The sequence below is a fragment of the Macaca nemestrina genome, chromosome 8 (genome assembly GCF_043159975.1).
Source record: "Macaca nemestrina isolate mMacNem1 chromosome 8, mMacNem.hap1, whole genome shotgun sequence".
Taxonomy (NCBI): Eukaryota; Metazoa; Chordata; class Mammalia; order Primates; family Cercopithecidae; genus Macaca; species Macaca nemestrina.
Window position 1 is genome coordinate 34,853,174 of NC_092132.1, and position 21,000 is coordinate 34,874,173.

The window sequence follows — 21,000 nt, forward strand, 5'->3', positions numbered from 1 at the left end:
ACTCTTGGCACTCATTGTATTGTGTAGTATACTTAATTAAAATGTTGTTATATTTTATATCTCCATCAAAGCTGAACATTTGCACTGGGCTCCTGTTTAAATTAGCCAGTTCTACTTATCTTACAAGGGCAATAATCATTCAAATGAAAACCTCATTGAATAAAACAGGGGTGAAAATGTATTTCAATGGTTTCTTCACTTTGTATAGTGACTCAGAATAGTGTTTGATCCCAGACATTAAGACCAGTGTACTTACTAAAATGAGAGAAAGAGAAAAAGGAGCAATCATTACTTGACTCTCTGCTAGCATCTCCATATGAGGCTTGAAACTTTTCCACATAGTACCTTACTAAATAATACAACAGGAAGGAAGCTCTATTCTTGCTATTTTGTACATCACAGAACTCAAGCTCAAAACGCATAAATAACTTACTTTGGGAAATTATGCAATCAATAGCAAGCGTTGCAGGCCACAGAGTGATGGGGGCAGAGAATTTTCAAATAAACCTATTACTGGCCCAATAAGCAGAGAAATAACTTGCTCATGTATACAGTAGACTACCTATGAGATTGGCTCCTTAATATTTGTTTGACTATGCCACTTCTACTTTATGAATGAGTTTGCTTAATCACCTCTTCAAATATCTCTCTGATACTAAGACAATATGTCTTGAGAGTTATCTGATGCTCTCCAATGGTGGGGCAGTTTAGGAGTTATCACCTCTCTTTCATATGGAACATATGAGCAGCTGCTCGAGGAAGACAAGTCGAACACCAGGTAGCCCTCCTTAAGAAGATCTATTAAATTTCTGCAAAATGCTTTAGTCTACGTATCTTCTTACTTCATGTATGACAAATCTCATCTGAATTGTGGAATCATAAGATCCAAGTGAGTTAATTCTGGTACTACTCTCTTTTTAAAAAAAAAAAAATAGTTTCTGCTTAGAGTTTCTTGAAAATCAGATTTTTCTGACATTGTACATAGGGTGTAAAGTAATTTTTAGTAAAGAATATAATTTTTGCCAAAATCCAAATATCTCTGCTATTATCTGTACATATTTATTGAAAGTGTTTGTCATAGGTAATTTTTTAATGGTTTGATTACTTTTTCTATTTATGCCACTATATATAATTCTCAAAAATTCCAAAATCGGGCTAGGACTTCAGTGTCTGCTGGATTTATCAACCAGGCTATGTTTGTTGTATATGTCACAATTGTCCTTTATCTCCTGAGCTTCTTCCTTCAATGAGTTAATTAACATGTTATTATAAATATAGCACACTAACATGCTCTTGGTGGTTATGAACACCTCCAGATTTTCATTGTTCAATATGGAAGTCACCTGCCACATACAGCTATTTAAATTTAAGTTAATGAAAATTAAACAAAACAAATTTAGTTACTCAGTACCACTAACCACATTTCAAACATTCAATAGCCAGGTGTGGTTATTGGCTATCCTACTGGAGAGTTTAGACATTGAGCATTTTCATAATAATAAAGAGTTCTATTAGACTGCACCATATTAGATTATAAAAATATGTCATCAAAACTCTAATTTCCCTGTGGCAGTGCAGTAAATATATACTAGGCTACATTTTGTGAGGATGCAAATTGCAGCTGGCTGGAATCTGAAACTGGATTGGAAAAGATTGGGTTAGCAAGGTTTATAATGTTGTACCAGCCCCCTTGGTATTTTGTATATCCTGCATAGTTTTCGTCACTTCCGGACTAGCTGAAACAAACAGAAGAATATCCTTCCTTAATGTAGTCTAATTTTAATATCTAGGAATTATCTACTTTATTTACTGGCCAGGCAGGACATTATTAGGAATGAATATTATCACAATTTCTTTGATCAGATTAATAAACACTTAAAGACCTGATGGAGTTTGAAACTGCTTAATGCTTACTACTAGGACCAGGACAATTCCAATGGCTCTGTCAGTGTGACCAATTAAACTATGTGATGGTTGGACTTGGACAAATATCCACATGAAAGTTGCAATGCCCATAGGCCACATTCACAAATAATATTCATCCAAATTACACATTCATGTATAAGTAACCTAATCACCAAATAAAATCTCTAGGTACACATTCCAATTCTTATGTTCACTTCTACGTTGTTCGTCTCACCTACAGAGTATCCCACCCTAACGCTTTCAAATACAAGCCTTTCCGACCACCATCCCCATTCTTCTCAAGGATTACTTTACACTGAATAGCACCTTCATCTCGCAATCGTTAAGTACCTCTGTATATCACTTGCAGGCCATTCACCCAAATCATTGAAAGAAGACTAAGATCTCTGGCATTTTAGCAGATTGCAACCTCTCAACCTTTTTTTTTTTTCCAGACTCCATGGCTTTATGTGAGGGAGTAACTTCAGCCCTATTTCCCTCCAGATGAGTAAAAGAGAGAGTAAAGTTACTATTTTGCTTTAAAAGGTGGGGTTTTGGTAGCAGTGACTCTCCCACCCCCCAAATTTTGATTGTGCACTATATAACTGCTTATCACAAACATCATCAATTTCTTCTCTTTTTAAAATAAAACATTTCTGAAAAGCCATCTAAGCAGATGTACCTTGTTTCCCACGTGCCATTTTTTCATGTCTCTATATTTCTCTTCCTTTTGTTTATATGGTATTGATCTTTTGGATATTGTGTGGTCACATGCAAAATATATGATGACTAAGATTAGAAAGCCCATGCCCCCTCTTTGTTATTTCCAGCATCATGAGTATCAATTGAATTAAGCCACAGTCATCATAAAGTCAGACCAATACCTTCTATATGCGTAGCCTTCCACATGTTTGGAAAAGAGTATTCCATTTGTGGACGGAGGTGGAATGAAGGCAAATTTTCCTCTCAGGATAGGTTTGCCAAACTCTCCAATTAACCTGTTGCATCTGATTTGCTGTCATATCATGATAAATCATCTGGTCACAAATGTTCAAAAACACTCAGGTATTAGTTATCCTTATTAGCAGTACTAACTGATGTGTAGGGGTACAAGACAGTGTTACATCCTTGTTGGAGGCAACTCTGAAAGGCCATCTAAGCTACACAGCTTCTGTTTATTTGCTGAAGGCTCAGTCACACGAGTGCATTGGAGATCAACTTCTCCTTTTGTCCAATTCTATCTTCTTCATTTTCTTATTGAATGTCTGCTAAGGGTAATTGTTCCCTATTAATTTTCTGACTGTGACATCTCATAAAAGTCTTTAAAAGAACCTGATCTAAGTCTGAATGAGTTAGTGGTTCATTTTGAATTTGAGCATTGCTGAAGATGATTTATTGGACCTTTTTTTTTTTTGAAAAATTACTGATGTTGATAATTTTTGTTTTTTCTTTGTGGACTACTCAGATTTCTCAGTAAAGATGCTCTTAATATGTTGCCTTGGAAGCAAAGGACTAGCTTCCAGGGTTCTTAGAACCACATACTAAGGACTATGGTTCTAAAAATGCTAGATTGGTTCTAGAATGCTGAAGAATCCCTAGCATTCAGCATAAAATGCTAGGGACTGTCAGCATTCACCATGTGGTATTTTCACAATTACTAAATTCCTTTGTTTTAGATACTGTATTTATGTTCTCAACTCTGGCTGTGGTCACCCAGTGGATAGATTCTCTGCTTTTTCCTCTCCAATGAGTAAACCTTCAGCTGTTTGGGGGAAGAGCAATCAACCGGTGAAATGGGTTTGGAAGGAAATCTTAGAATCAAACTTCTTAAACAAGTTTCAATTCTTATTTAGTTATCTCCATTCTCTCATTCCAGGTACGGGTATTTTCTTAGTCTGTGGAAGATTCTGCTTTAGAGTTCAGGCTATTTTTTGATCATCCTTCATATCCATTTCAGGATTTGACATTTTCTAGTTCTACTAAGTCTGTTAGTACTCACCCATATGCTTGCCAAACTTTCCAAAGTACTTTCACCATAACAGCACCTTGAAGTTCTGATTTCCCTTCTATTGTTTTATACTTGATTGTTGAAATTAAAGAGAAAAATTCTTTAAAAAATGAACAAGTATTTGACATAAAGAAATCTTTGCAGTTGAAAAACTAACATATTCATCATATTAACTGGTGACCACAAAAATAAGTTCAAAACAAGGGATCTCTTCCAATAATTTATTTTGAGATCTCAGACCAATCTGTCTTAATACTTTCATTTGAAAGATGAAATTAAAATCTATACTTCAATATCTCTTATGGTTTTTTTTTTTTAATCACATGTCAAAGTGTAAATCTGTATTACAAGTAAAATATTGTTGCAAATTCTAAGTACCAAAAAAGTTTTGTCAGGCATACTTTTTTTTTTCCTAAGCATACTGTATGCTGAATGCTGACGATCTAAAAAATACATTTTTCTGTTTTTATGTCAGGAAATTTAAAGAACATTATGCTAAGTATATAATGGATGTCACCCAATCCTTAAACATTTGAGTCTGGTAAATGTTTTGAATGTATATACCACATCTACAAAATTATTATGAGGTAAAAATGCTTGGAAGGTTTCAAATCAATTCCCTTTCTCAAAAAATTGTGTCTGTAAATTATCCAAGTTTTCTGAAATAAAGAGTTTATATAATTCTATTTTTCAAATTTGGCATTTTATAAATTTTCATATTCCATTTAATGTTAAAAGAGGGATGGTCAATGTCTTATCTATGTGTCTAATGAAGTTAGGTCTTTCATCAATTATGCTTTCATACCATAATGGCTGGTTCATATCCAACATTTTTAAATATAATTTAATTGCATCGTATTTTCTTTCATTCTCCCCAAAACTCAAAATAAAAACATTTAAAAATTTATAACACAGTATTTTCTAAATCTTTTAAGTTTTTAACTTGTTGTAGCATTTTAAATAATTAAATAATAGTTTAAATTCACTGAAAATTATCTCTTACTTTTTGATAGGCCTTTTAAATAATTAATGTCAATGTCTTCAGACGTGGACGGTTAAAGTCCAGTTATATTATCCATAGTTATTTTGCACTCAAGCTTCCTCTATACAGATAGATAAATAGGGTTTAAAAAAGAACATATAAAGCACACTTATTCATCTTTGAGGTTAAATCAGCTTATCTATTTGGGAAAATAATTATCTTCTCTTTCCTTACCAATCCATCCAAATCTCTTCCAAAGTACACGTTAGATGATTCATGAGTATAAAAATAAAGGATAGTCTTTAGAAATCTCATCAGTGTTGATATTTCATTTTGAAACATGCATTATATTTTAATCAGTTTTCCTCTGCACTCTCAGAATCACATTTTTTTCTTTCAATATGATTTTATTTTCAGTACTGCCAGCTTGGGAGCTCTAGAGCCCTGTGTTTAAAAACACATCAGACTGCCCCCAGCTTAAAAAGCATTCAGTGGCTCCCGCAGCACTTACAATGAATGCCAAACCCCTCACCCACTCTTCCTACGTCACAGTGTGCTGTTCCTACCTGTCAGTAACTAATTTTAATCATACCAAACTTCCTTTAGTTTCTAGAACACATTGAGCTCAGTCCAAACTCTGCCTTCTGGCCGGGCGCAGTGGCTTATGCCTGTAATCCCAGCACTTTGGGAGGCTGAGGCAGGCAGATCACCTGAGGTCAGGAGTTCAAGAACAGTCCGTTCAACATGGCAAAACTCCGTCTCTGCTAAAAAATACATAAATTAGCCAGCATCACGGTGGGCACCTGTAGACCCAGCTACTCAGGAGGCTGAAGCGGGGAGAATTGCTTGAGCCTGAGGTTGCAGTGAGTACAGATAATGCCACTATACTCCAGGCTGGGTGGCAGTGCAAGACTCTGTCTCGGAAAAAAAAAAAAAAAAAAAAAGGAAGGAAGGAAGGAGAAAGAAAGAAAAGAAAGAAAGAAAGAAAGAAAGAAAGAAAGAAAGAAAGAAAGAAAGAGAGAAAGAAAGAGAAAGAAAGAAAGGAAAAGAAAACCTTTGTCTTCTGTCTCTCCATAATATTCAGTCTACCTGGAATCATTTTCCCCTAGTCTTTTATATGATTCACTACTTCCCCTCCTTCAGGAATCAGTATAGAACTAACTTTTTCAGTGAGGCATTAGAAAACCACGTATTTGTAAAGTACATATCCTGCTACCTTACATACTTGCTCAGTAACATATCATCCTCATTGTAGCCTTCATAAAACTTACCACAGTTTCCAGCTTAAATTTACAGAACTCCTCATTTAGATTACAAGTTTTATGAGAGACCATATCAGGATTATATAGCCTTCAGCTCGATGCCTAACTTAATGAATAGATATTGGATGCCCAAGTGAAATGTATATAGGTGTTATACATGACATTAATTTATTCTATATTAAGATTAAATCCTAGAGTCTTATTAGATTATAAAAACAACTTACTTAAGTAATGTAACAAAGAGCCTGACTCAAAAAAAATGACTAATAACAACTTTTAAGCCTTATTTATCTTCCCTTTCTGTTCTACATCTGGGCAGGTTGATAATAAAGCCAGGTACACCCTTCTTTGGTACCAATGGGAAATTCAAGCCATGTGTGGAAATACTCATGCTTTCGTTTCCAAACTACCATAAAAACCTCAAGCCAGTATCCTTTTCTTGCTCTCACAAGCCATTTTTGGACCTAACTGGAGCTTCCCTGGTCTCCCTAGAAAACCTTGTTATGTGAATAATAAGACATTTTATGCCCCCTTTGTGTTTGTGTGATGTCATCAATCTCGACTACCAAACAATTTTTTTAACGAGGGGTCCATCCTGCTTTTGCAGTGTGGTGTACAACAGGTACAAATATAATATTTCAGAAGTCCTGAAAATATTCTTGACCCATTGTGCCCCTACTATTTGAGTAATATTTTTCATGTCACTACTGTACCCACTGTGGGGGGGAAAAAAAAAACCCTAACAGCTCCATTTATTAAGTAGTGAATAAGTACCTCAGTAGATATAAGTGCTTATATCCCGACAACTTAGTAGCTATTTGAAAAAAATACACATGCATGAAAATAGCTTTTATCATATCCAACAGATGTCACTGTGATTCCCTTGAAAACATAAAATATCTGAAAGTGATTCTGTGAGTTCAGAGGAGGCACCACTGGGAGTCTGGGGAGTATGGCAATGGCAGATGCATATGGTACCCTCAGTCCATCTGTTTCCAGTCCAGCCAATGCTGTCACTGACATGCATATTACCAGCATCATATCTCAAGCTTTGTGCCCTAGTAGCTCTTTGTTTTTTACCTCAGGGATTTCTCCAGAGACATAAAATGCCACTTAGAATACAGATAGTGTCAACTTAGTTCGGAGTAGTAAATGCCCACAGAGGTAAACCTCAACCAGGGAAAAGGGTGTTTGATAAAGGACTTAGACTTCCCATTCATTGGTGACTCACATCTGAGGAACATTCTACAAGGATCCTGGGATGATACCCAGTGGAATTTGTGTCCCAGTTATCCATAGCACCAGAAAGTTTAATAAAATAACATTTCCCCCCACCCCAGACATTTTCTTCTGTCTCACTTCCATTATTCTTCCTGGGATCACTGTCCAAGTAAGCTACCACCAGCACACAATTTCTTGTTTCAGGACACATTCTAAATGTTCTAAATATTCTAGATAAGAAATTTTAAAAAAAATTACATAATTTTAGTGGAGTCATTTAGCTCCTTCCGAACATCTATTATACACATGAGAAACCACATAAAATATGGAATTGAATTTAAGATTCTAGATGAACACTATCTGTGTTCTTCCCTTTATGTATGGAATGGATCATGCAAAAGTGTCAATATCTCTAAACCTTCTTCTTTTTATCTGGATACTGACTGTAGTTGAATTTAGCTAATCAGATTTTTACAAGGATGTAAAGATATAATACCTGTAAAGCAACCAGTGCAATATTAGAATTATATTAATTATGCAATATAATTAGCTGTTATTGTTAAATAAACAAGACTTGGAAGTGGTCTTTTAGTTTCCATTTGTAGAACTTATTAATTGTATTAGTTTTACCATACTGGGTCAGCAATATTTCCTAGCTACATTCTAGTTTGACAGGGTTGTCTAAAAGGTGTTGGTATACTTCATTAATTCAGGCTGAGAACAAGTTGTTTGTGTAATATGTACTATCAAAGTCCAAAAGTACAAAAATAAGGCAGTCTCTAAACCTCATCTAATAACAGCAAAGCTATCCCTGTCACTTCTTCAAATATGCATATTCTAAGACTCAAAGATTTGTAAACAGTTAAAATCATGGAACTTTTGACCGGGAAAATAGTCTCAATTCATTAGCAACGAAGTAGGAAAGTCAAGTGAAAAACATGTTTAGCATACATGATCTATAGCGTCACAAACTATGAATATATTTTTCTTTCTAAATCATGATATACTCTGGCATAGACTTATTAGAAATTGGCTGAGAGGTTTGAAACACTTGTTCTGCTGTTTTAGGATTCATTTTAATTGTCTAGAATTTCAAGTAATTGGGGCAAGGGTTAATATTATTTTTCACTTGACTTATCTAAATAATTATCCCAATTTTCCAGTTCATTTTCTGCATGTCAATATAACCTTCAGCTGTTTCTTTAAAGAGTTATTTGACATAGTGTGAATTAGCTCTGCCTTTTAAAATAGAATGTGCTACATGTGGGTTTTCACAATAGTAAGTGAAGTAAAGCTTTAGGAATTAGGAAGTTAATATAAGTTTGATAAGTGTAATTAGCCAAACTAAGTAACTGACAAATTTCCATTTTATTTTATTACAAATTAATGGTGTTGGCTTTAGCAATTTAGCACCATACATCATGCTTTCTTGCAAATATTTTGTCCCCTTGGTTACTTCTAGAGATCCCTATTCAAATTAAAATATACTGGTAGATGTAACGATCAATGCTTTTATCCATCCATTTAGGTTTTTTTTTTTTTTTTTTAATTTTAAGGCACACATTTTGCATTTGAATGATTCTTTAGAATTTCCAAGTGGTTTCATGTTCAGTAACTGTTCTAATGTTATAATTTACTTTTGTTTTGGTGGAACAGATATTAATAGTGAGGATTTTTCAGTCAGAATTGCTTTCTCACTTCTAAACATAATACTAATTGTGTTAGAGTGTCTACTTTTTCTCAATCTTTATTCTCTCACTGATATAGAATTACATATTCAGTATCTTTGCAATTTAACGTTGGCGTGTCTCTGACTGCAGTTACTGAGTATATTTCCCTGTCTTGTTCATGTTGCATTTGATGATAGAATGTTATACCATGTGACACAAATAGAAACTTTAAATGTGCTTGGGCAATTTGCTTGGTCTCTTTGTGGGCTTCAACCATCTCTATGAGAAGAACATCTCTTGCTGCAAGTACTATGATGAGACATGTAGGGCAGAACCTCACCAGGCTTGACCTGGAGCCAATTTTATCCCTTCTACTGATCAAGGAACAAGAAAAGAAAATGTTGTTGCTGAGGTGCGATTTGCTATGCACTTTATTATAGCAGAAACCTGACCAATTCCCCAATATAATATTGGGACTTCAATGGTAATGTATATATTATGAGACTTTGCCCTCTTTCCTTAACTGCTTCTTCTAGGTGTAGAAATCTCCCTCCAGGTGAGGCTTAGTACCACAAAAGAAAACAGGAAAGAAATTTCTGTCATTTAGGGATCATGTGTTATAAACACTAGCTCCTTGCCTGTTTATTGTACAGCACTGTACACGTTCCATCCCCATAGAATCATGAACCTCATACAATGAGAGAAATTTGCAGTATAAAGAACAGATCATAATAAATAAATAAATGAGAAAACTGGGACTTCTGCTTCTGATAAAATGAAGTAAACACACTTGTCCTCTTTTTTACATTAAACACAAATAAAATCCCTGGATATCATATATAAAACGAACATAATGAGACTCTAAAAGGTAGGAAAAGGGAGAAGGGCTAGGGATATTAAGACCAAAGAATGGCATGGTTGTTAATTCCTGTTTGTTTCTTTTGTTTGTTTGTTTGTTTGTTTTTCCTTGTATTTTCCAGACTTGGAGCTGAAGAAGCTAACACTGAAAAATACCAATACATGCAGCCAAGGCTCCCCTAAAAGCTTTAGTTTATAGCCAAAGGTTCAAGAAAAGGGTGGCCTATTAAGACAGAAGACTTTGACAAAACAGCTTTACTCTAGCAAAAAATACAGAAAAATAAAAACAAGCAAACAAACAAACAAAAATGTTGTTCTCACCCCCCCTCCCCCAACATAATAGCAAATTCCCAGCGGGAGCTTAGATTTCTAGCATCCTCACGCTGTAATGAACCTTCTCAGTTCTTGCACTGGGATGGTAGGAGAGAAAGCCTAATAGGAAGCCAGCTTTTCCATCCCGGCCAGGAAATAACAAGGCCACCCTTGTGGTGTCAGTGGGATTGCATGAAGAGCTTGGGTTTTCAAACCAACCTGTCATTAAGGAGGTGACCCTTTCTTCACCCCACTGAGAGTGTCAGAAAGACCAGTCAAAGAGTCATAAATTTTACCTCAATTTTACAGCAGTTATGAGGCTACATTCCCCCAAGTATCCTTGGGATTTATTAATGATATACTCCTACACCTCCTGGCCAGAGACAGTGTATCTATCATTGAAGGCCTGATGGGGAACTAGAACTCCCACCTACACGAAGTCGTGATAACAAGCACTCCCTGTTGGGTGTCAACATAGGCTGAGTGGGAACTATGGACTTTCAAACCTCCTCATGGTAATGCGGCAGCCAGTGCCTTTTATTTGTAAGAACGGTATTAGAGAGAAACAGTGAAAACAGAAATTTTAAATAAAGTCCAGAGCCTCATTACCTCATACCTGAAACGTTAAAGTTTTAATAAGTGTATTAGTCTCTTTTCATACTGCTATAAAGATACTACTTAAAACTGAGTAATTTATAAACAAAAGAGGTTTCATTGACTCACAGTTCCACATGGTTGCAGAGGCCTCAGGAAACTTACAATTATGACAAAAGGCAAAGGTGGAGCAAGGCATGTCTTACATTGCTGGAGGAGGGAGTGCATGCATGGGAATCTGCCACTTTTAAAACCATCAGATGTTGTGGGAACTCCCTCAGTATCATTAGAACAGCATGAAGGAACCTCCCCCATGATTCAATCACCTCCCACCAGGTCCCTCCGTCAATATGTGGGGATTACAATTTAAGACGAGATTTTGGTTGGAACACAGAGCCAAACCTTATCAAGAAGCAATCACTTGTCCTAAAAAGAATCATAAAGATCTCAAACTGTTTAGAACAATGCAAGAAAAAAATTCTCAAACTGAATGAAAGAAGACAGTCAATAGTGGCCAACACCAGGATAATAATGATGTCAGCATTATCTGACCAAGATATTTTAAGGCAGCCGTCATAAAAATGCCATGATAACCAATTACAAAAATGTTTGAGATGAGTGAAAAAATAATCTCAGGAAAGAAATAGTTTCAACAAAATGCAATAACTGATAAAAAAAATAAGTAAGTAAAACCTGAGTGTGTAGACCCAATACCAGAATGGAAGAAATAGAGAAAAACAAATAAATAAATAGGTGAATTTGAAAATAGAACAATAGAAATCACATAATCTGAGCAAAAGAGAGAAAATAGAGTTAAAAAAAAATGAACGGAGCCTCAGAGACCATAGACCTATAGCAAAAGTTTTCATATTTGTGGCGTTCTTATACCAGAAGACTATCAAGAGGATACAGCTAAACAAATTATTCAAAAGACTAGTGGATGAAAAGTTTCTGATATGGTTTAACTCTGTGTCACGGCTCAAATCTCATGTCAAATTGTAATCCCTAATGTTGGAGGTGAGGCCTGGTGAAAGATGATTGGATCATGGAAGCAGTTTTTCATGGATGGTTTAGCACCATCCCATTCGTGCTGTTCTTGTGATAGTGAGTGAGTTATTGTGAAATCTGCTTATTAAAAAAGTGTGCAGCAACTTCCCTTGCTCTCTCTTGCTCCTACTCTGGCCACGTAATGTGCCTGCTTCTCCTTCACCATCCACCACGATTGTAAGTTTCCTGAGGTCTACCCAGAAGTTGAGCAGAGGCCGGTGCCATGCTTGCTGTACAACCTGCAGAACTTTGAGCCAATTAAGTGTCTTTCCTTTATAAATTACCCAGCCTCAGATGTCATTATAGCAATGCAAGAATAAACTATTACAGTTTCCTAGTTTGGCAAAACATTTAAAACTACAGAGTCAGGAAACAGAGCAAACAACAACCAGGATAAACCCAAAAAATTCTACACCAAGACACAGCATAGTCAAACTTCTGAAAACTAAATACAAAGAAAATCACCCTGGGAAACAATGAGGAGAAATGACACCTTAAGGGGAATATAGTTCAAGTGACAGTGGATTTCTCATTAAAACCCATGAAGGACAGAGGAAGCAGCAAAACATTTTTCGAGTGCCAACCAAGAATCCTATGTCAGACAAAAATATCCCTTAACATGAAGAGACAATCAAGACATTCTCAGAAAAAGTTAAACCAAGAGAAATTTTCCCCAGCAAATCTATGCTAAAAATGGCTAAAAATTTTCTAGACAGAAAGACAATAAAATAAGTAAACTTAGAATATGAGAAAGGAAAAAAAAATATGGTAAATAAATTTATAGGTAAATACAATAGACTTCCTTTCTCTTTTTGAGTTATCTAAATTTGTTTAATTATTGAAACAAAAATAATATTTATTGATGTGATTAAAATATAAGCTAGAGACAATATTTAAAAATATATATATAAATAAGGAGTGTAAACTGGCATAAAGAGATTAGGGTTTTTATACTTCCTTTGAACTGGCAAAGTAACAACATCAGTAGACCGTGTTGTTTTGTCTATCTATCTATCTATCTATCTATCTATCTATCTATCTATCTATCTCTCATAACCTATAGCAACCACTATAAAAGCTATAGAAAGTTCCAAAGAAAAACTGTACTAGACACTTGTTAAAAATGACAAACAAGGCTTTATTCAAAACTATGGCAATAAAGTAGGGAGACTATCACAATAGGAGAGAGATCAAACTTATCTCTGTTGATACAAAAGGCAGGGGAGTCTTTATGCACTGAGGCGAGGTAGTGGAAAAGTTCTGGAGGATATTAAGGGGAAATTGGCCAATGTGATTAGGCCACCTGAGTTTGCTAATTGGCACTTACAGAATTTAAGCTCCTAACTTCCCATAGACTGGAAGATGATAGGTATGCTATCTAACTTGATTATTACATTTCAAAAGGATGACTTCCAGGTCCTTGAAAAAGATACTCCTGGATGGCAAAACTGTCACGGAGCTGGGAGATGATTTACATTTGAAATATGCAGAAAAAATACAATTGCAAGTTTTTTAAGTTAATGCTCTGTAAGAAAAGGGATGCCAAGGGTCCATAGTCAGAAAGAAACCTAATTAAATTTTAGACAAGCTGAGAGGAGGATTACGGATGTCCTGGTGAAAAGAATACACTGAAACACACTACACACAAATCAAAATGAAATCCCCAAACATCATTCAAGTTACCCACCACAAGGCAAACAATCCAAACCAAAGAAATTAAAAACAAAGTGGACAAACAGAAGAATGTCAGTAACAAATTGTAACATATCAATAATTAAATTAATTGTAAATTTTCTGAATAGCCAAGACAATTCAAGATAGAGGTTGGCATAGTCAATTGAAAAATATTGACCAATCATACGCAGTCTTCAAGAAACTTACTTCAAATATGATATGGGCAGATTGAAAACAAAAAGATGGGAAAAAGTATATTGTGTGATCATTTCAAAAGAAAGCAGGGATGGCTACTAATATAAAAAGTAGACTTCAGAGCAAAGAATATTACCAGAAAGAGATTTTATATAATAATTTTTTTTTTTTTTTTTTTTTTTTTGAGACGGAGTCATGCTCTGTTGCCCAGGCTGGAGTGCAGTGGCCGGATCTCAGCTCACTGCAAGCTCCACCTCCCGGATTCACGCCATTCTCCTGCCTCAGCCTCCCAAGTAGCTGGGACTACAGGCGCCCGCCACTTCGTCCGGCTAGTTTTTTGTATTTTTAGTAGAGACGGGGTTTCACCGTGTTAGCCAGGATGGTCTCGATCTCCTGACCTCGTGATCCGCCCGTCTCGGCCTCCCAAAGTGCTGGGATTACAGGCTTGAGCCACCGCGCCCGGCCTATATAATAATTTAAAAATGATTAACACAGCAAAAAGGCACATCAATTCCACATATATATGAAACAAGCAACAGAACAACAAATTGTTTGAAGAAAACTCATGATAGAGCTAAAAGGAGAAAAAGACAAATCTACTTATAATAAATGAGTTATCTCACTCAAAAACTCATACAAGTGAGAAAAGCAAGGAAATAGAAGTGCCCAACAACACCATCAACCAACAGGATCTTACTGATATTTATAGAACACTCCACCCAACAAGAATAGAGTACTCACTTTTAAGTTCCTATGGAATATACACTAAGATAGACCATATCCTGAACAGGAAACAAATTCAACAAATATTTTAAAAATTAAAAGTATGCAGATTATGCTATCTGACTACAGTAGAAACTACAGTAGAAATCAGTAACAGAAAGATAAAAAGAAAATCTTCAAAGTTTTAGCAACTAAATACTGCTCTTCTGTATACTCCATTGTTCAAAGAGAAAGTCTCGAGAGAAATAAAGACCACATTGCACAGAAGGAAAATGAAAATGCAACATATCAAAGTCGCTAGGGTAAGCTAAAGCACTAGGACAATTCATAACACTAAATGTTTATGTTAGAAAAGAAAAAAAGTCTAAAGTCAATCATCTAAGCTCTGACATCAAGACTTTTAAAAAAGAACAAAGTAACCCAAATAATTAAGCACAAAAATGTGAAGATTAAAGATAAAAACAGAGATTTGATATAGAAAAAAGAGATACAATCAGTAAGAAAAGCAAAACTGGCAGAGAGAGAGAGAGAGAGGGAAGTGGAGAAATACAAAATACCAATACACCAATATCAGGAATAAAACCAGACTTCAAAAGGATAACAAGGGACTGCTACAGAGACATCTGTACACATAGATTTCACAACTAAGATAAAATGAAGCAATTTCTTGAAAAAAAAATTACTACAAATTATTCAACAAGAAATAAATAATTTAAATAGCAGTATAACTACTAAGGCAGTTGAGATAACTTAACTCCTCAGAAGGAAACCGCTATACCTCAGTTATTTAACTAGAGAATACTACCAATGATTTAAAGAATTAACATTAGCTCTACACAATCCTTCCAGAATGTGAAAATAGAGAAAACATTGTCCAATTTATTTTAGGAAACTGGTTTACACTGATACTGAAACCAGATAAATACAGTATAATCAAAGAAAATTGCAGACCAATACTCATTATGAATATAAATATAATAATCCTTAACAAAATATTAGTAAATATAGGCTGGGCGTGGTGGCTCACACCTGTAATCCCAGCACTTTGGGAGGCCGAGGCTGGTGGATCACGAGGTCAGGAGATCGAGACCATCCTGGCTAACACGGTGAAACTCCGTCTCTACTAAAAATACAAAAAATTAGCCGGGCGTGGTGGTGGGTGCCTGTAGTCCCAGCTACTCGGGAGGCTGAGGCAGGAGAATGGCGTGAACCCGGGAGGCGGAGCTTGCAGTGAGCCGAGATCGCGCCACTGCACTCCAGTCTGGGAGACACAGTGAGACTCCGTCTCAAAAAAAAAAAAAAAAAAAAGAAAGAAACAAAATATTAGTAAATAAAGTGCGGCTATATACAAAAGGGGTGATATATCATGACCATGTAATGTTTATTCCGTGGACACAGCCTGGTTTAATATTCAAAAATCATTCAGTGTGATTTACCCTATTAACAGTAATGTTTGAAAAAGTAACATCATATCAACCTGTGGGGCGAGGAAGAACTCGGGACAGTTACTCAACATTCACGCATGATAAAAACTCTTAGGAAAATGGAAATAGAGGTAAATTTTCTCAACTTGAAAAAGAGCATTCTTAAAAAATAAAATAAAAACTACTAGCATATTTTCTCCCTTATGATCAGAAATAAGACAAAGAACACATGCCCTCACAGCTCTTACTCAACTTTGTTCTGGGAATTCTAGGCTGTGCAATAAGCTAAGCAAAAGAAATAAAGATATACAGAGCAGAAAGGAATAAATAAGACTGCCTCTATATACAAATAACACAAGTGGCTACAAAGAAAATATCAAGAAATCTTAACTAAACAAAACAACCTCCTAGAAATAATGAGTCCCAATAACAAGGTCACTATGTAATAAGATCGACATAGAGATACTGATGCTAGTATCTATATACTAGTAATGAATGTATTTACACAATAATTTAAAAAACATTTATCATTTATAATTACTCAGAAAACATGCTTCGGTATTTCTAATACTAACAAAAGGTAAATCTAAGAAAACAAATTGGACTTTTTTGCTAAAGTCTACAAAATAGTGTTAGAAGTAGTGAAATAAAATCTAAATATAAAGAGGGACATACGTGCTATATATTTGGCTTGGAAGATGGAACATAGTAACGATGCCGAGCTTCCCAAATTAATCCCCAGGTTTAACATAATTTCTGTCAAGCAATGAATGTTAAACATTAAATATGAATATATAGTATAAAGATATTATACAATTATGTGTAATAAATATAAATATATATTATATAACATGTATACATTTATATATTATAACATATGTTTAAAAATAGATCTTTTGTTATACCAAGTAAAGTTTATATAATTGTCACCAGGTTTCATCTCTCTAGATTTTGTTAATGTCTAGGTTTTGTTAATGTCTAATTACTTGCTAATTTTCAGTTACATTACCCATTTGTTATTTTAATTATATTTAATTAAATTAATTATGGGGATATGAAGACAGGTCTTTCTTCTAATTGCAGGTTGATAAAATGAATATGCACAGTCATAATTAAATGTCTATTTTTAAAGAATACAGAAAGATGTGAGATTAATCAGAATTTTCTTTGTTTATTTCACATATGATATTAAAATACATTAAAAATTAATAGAGGTCCCAATATATTTTCTGTTTGTACTAACTCATTTTCAGGTTTTCATCCATTGTTTTAGGGTATTCACTCTATCTCTTAAATTGCAAGATATTTGAGAAAATTTAATAGTTTTTTGATAAACAAATATCTGACGATGAGTATTTCTGTCCTCAAACCTAAATTTCCTGACTTTTCTAATCAGAGTGAGAGATTATGACTTTAATATTCACACAAACTGTTTCCACTAACAGCAATTCATTACTCAGAATATGTGAATTTCTCTGTTTTGATTCCATCATTAACATAAAATATGTTGCTTGTTATTACAATGATAATTAAAATCACTCAATGCATTAACACAAACATATTAACTGTTAAATAAATAATAATTTATGTTATAATTAATATAATTATAATTGTTAACTACTTTTCCTCCACATTGTTCTAAAGGAACAAGGTCATAAATATAAATATAAATAACAACGAAGCATATCATGATTATTCCTAAAACAGTTATTAAATGGCTAATTGTTAATTGGTTTTTTTTTCCTCTTTCAATTTCCTTTTGGCATTTATTTCATTTTCTCTTTTGAAGTTCCCCCTTCAGACTTTTCCCTTCTTTTGCTATTTTTAAAAGCGTATTGCTATAGTTTGGATGTTTCTCTTCACTAAACCTCAGGTTGAAATTTGATCCCCAATGTTGGAAATGAGTGCCTAATGAGAGGTGTTCGGATCAGGGAGGGGATCTCCGTGAATAGATTAATGCCCTCCTTGGGGTAAAGGGTAAGTGAGTACTCAATCATTAGTTCCAATGAGAGCTGATTGTTAAGAAGAACCTGGTACCTCCTCTCCTTCTCTCTTGCTTCTTCTCTCATTATGTGATCTCTGCGTACGCCAGCCCTGCTTCATCTTCTGCCATGAGTGAACACAGCCTGAAGCCCTCCCCGAGGAAGGCTTCATAGCTGATGCCATGTTTCTTTTATAGCCTGCAGAACTGAGCCAAATAAACCTCTATTATTTATAAATTACCCAGCCTCGGGTATTTCTTTACAGCAACATTAAATGGACTAAGACACATATTTTCCTTAAAGTATGTTTACTACATTTTTTATTTTCTGTACCATCCTCTGAATTGCTCACTTAAACAAACAGAGATAGAAAATATACTACTAATAAAATAATTAGCTTAAAAGTAAATATAAATATGTAGTAATTTAATATAAGTTCATGTTCATTGTTGTTGACTTCAAAATAATAATTGTGCATTTTCCATTCTCTGTCTCTTATAATCCAAGGTAAATTTTGCTTGTTGAATCTATCACATTATTTTTTCTGCATGTAGGAAATGAGTAGAAAATGAATAGAATGCTTCTTTCTTTTTTTTTTTTAATAAGTGGAAAATATTTTTAGATTTTAACTTGGAAAAATTTACTCAGAAGTATTAGAATGTAAGAAATAAAAGCATCCGTGTGTTGTTCAATTATATATGTATACTTATACATATATAGATATATATTTCATTTGTATATATTCAACTATATGTTTTTGAATTTTACATTCATAAGGATATATTCATAAACATATACAGTTTATAAATATGAAAATATTAAAATAAAATTTAAAACCTTTGCTTGTTTAACATAAATCCAAACATTTTAGTGTAAAATAGCAAACAAACAAGAATTTATTGTATTTTCTCTATTAGACTTCATTAGAGTAAAAGTTTACAAAACAAATAAACTCAGGAAAATATATGCTCAATAAACTCCCGAAAAGTAGAAACCAGATGGAATGAGTGGTGATAGATGACACAGGTGAAGAAAATGTCATAAGGTGCTTTAAGTAGCTGTCTCACCTTGCAAAACTTTCTTTGAGAAAACAGCTCAGGTTAGAAATTGATAACATCAGGAATTATGGAAGACATGTAGCTAAAATAAAGTGCATTAATTGGCACCTCCAAATGAAACAAATGAAACAGTGAAACACACACACACACACTCACACACTTATGGCATACTCACAAAGTAGACCATTATTCCCTCCCACTACTTTAGTGCTGCTGGGGGAAAAAAAAAAAAATCAGAGTTTTTGTTGTTATTGTTGTTTGTTTGTTTTTCTCAAAGTAATTAAACAATCTGTCTTGGTAGCCTGGGAAACACTAAGGAAAATTTGAAAGCTGATATACTAAAGCAAAATCTTCTACTTCCTGCAATTGTTTGATTCAAGAGCATGATGGTTGGTACTTTCTATGTCTCTCCTAAAATGAAATCTGGCAATAGATCTGCTGTACTGTGAAGTTATATACACACTTCCTTGTTGTCACACCAGATATTTGAGAAATTAAAGAAAGAGAAGAAGGCATAAAAAATGAAAAAAATCTAATGAAAATGGATAATTCAAGGGATAAATACATAAAAATAAAATAAAAAACAACAGCAAAATATTAACATTCAAATAAAGAGTCCAAGAAATATTCGAGAAGCTATTACATCCATAATATGAATCTGCTGAGTGTGGACTAAGAGAGAGAGAAGATAAGGAGGAGAGGAAGGGTTAAAAACTGACTGTTGGGACTATTCTCAGTACCTGGCTGACAAGGTCATTTGTAACCCAAACCTCAGTGTCATGCAATATACCCAGGTAACAAAGTAACACATTTATATCCCTATGTCTAATATAAAAGTTGAAAATAATAATAAAATCCAAAATATATAAACACAAATTACATATGTGGGTCACAATTCTGCACAATAGAAAACTATGTACCAACATTCCTGTCCCAGTATGCTTTAATTCCCTACTTATAATTTCCAGGAAACCAAAGGCATAAATGTACTGGCTTTTTTAGACACCCAGAGATGTGAGCATGTTCCCATATAGCCCTTCCAATTGCATCCTGACCCACAGCACCCCTGCTATTTCAGTTCTAAACAAAGATTTATGTCAAAATTTAAAAATATGTATAATCATCTGTAAAAATGGTCTCAACTCCCAAATTTGAAGGTGACAATATTATACTTTTGATTTATTTCCCTTTTTTGATGCTAAATTTTTCAAATTTGATTGATTGATTGATTGATTGATTTTTAGACAGGATCTTACTCTGTCGCCCAGGTGGGAGTGCAGTGACACCATCACAGCTCACTGCAGCCTCAACCTCCCTGGTTTCAGGTGATCCTCCCATCTCAGCCTCCTGAGTAGCTGAGACTACAGGTGTGTGCCACCATGCCCAGCTAACTTTTGTATTTTTTTCTAAAGACTGGGTTTCACCATGTTGCCTAGGCTGGTCTCAAACTCCTGGGCTCAAACATCTGCCTGCCTTGGCCTACTAAAGTTCTAGAATTATAAGCATGAACCACTGCACCCAGCAATTTTTATTTTTATTTGTCAAATAATATAATTGGTTATATGTATAAGACACAATGAGATGTTTCAATATGTATCTACTTTGTGGAATGATTAAATCAAGCTAATTAGTATATTTGTCACCTCACATACATATGGGTTTTTGTGGTAAGAATATTTAAAACTTAATCTTTAAGCAATTTTGAAATATACCATCCATTTTTAATTATTGTCAGCATTCTGTGCAAAAGATCACTATAACTCAAATCATAAGACATTGCCTTACTTTGTGGATAAAAATCAAGGTCAAAAAATATGTTTACATATACAAACACACACACACATATTCATACTTGTATATTTATAATACAATCAGCATGAATTTAATGCAGATTCCAATCAGAAATGACTTAAACATTCTTATAATGTGTTACGCTGCCACAATTATAAAAATAGTATTTGCTCTCTCTCAAGTAATACAAAAATCTTGCATTCATATGTTAGACTGCCTACTATCCTCCTTTGCCCAAGAGGTACATGATACAAGCAAGCCAATTGTAGAACAGTATCCCTCTAGATGCAGTAA

General features: G+C 34.4%; 1 long non-coding RNA gene across 5 annotated transcripts in view; it reads left to right on the forward strand.

Annotated features, from left to right (window-relative positions):
- Nucleotides 1-21,000, forward strand: part of LOC139355780 (uncharacterized) — a 98,353-nt gene that overhangs the window by 48,613 nt on the left and 28,740 nt on the right. The window lies entirely within an intron of this gene.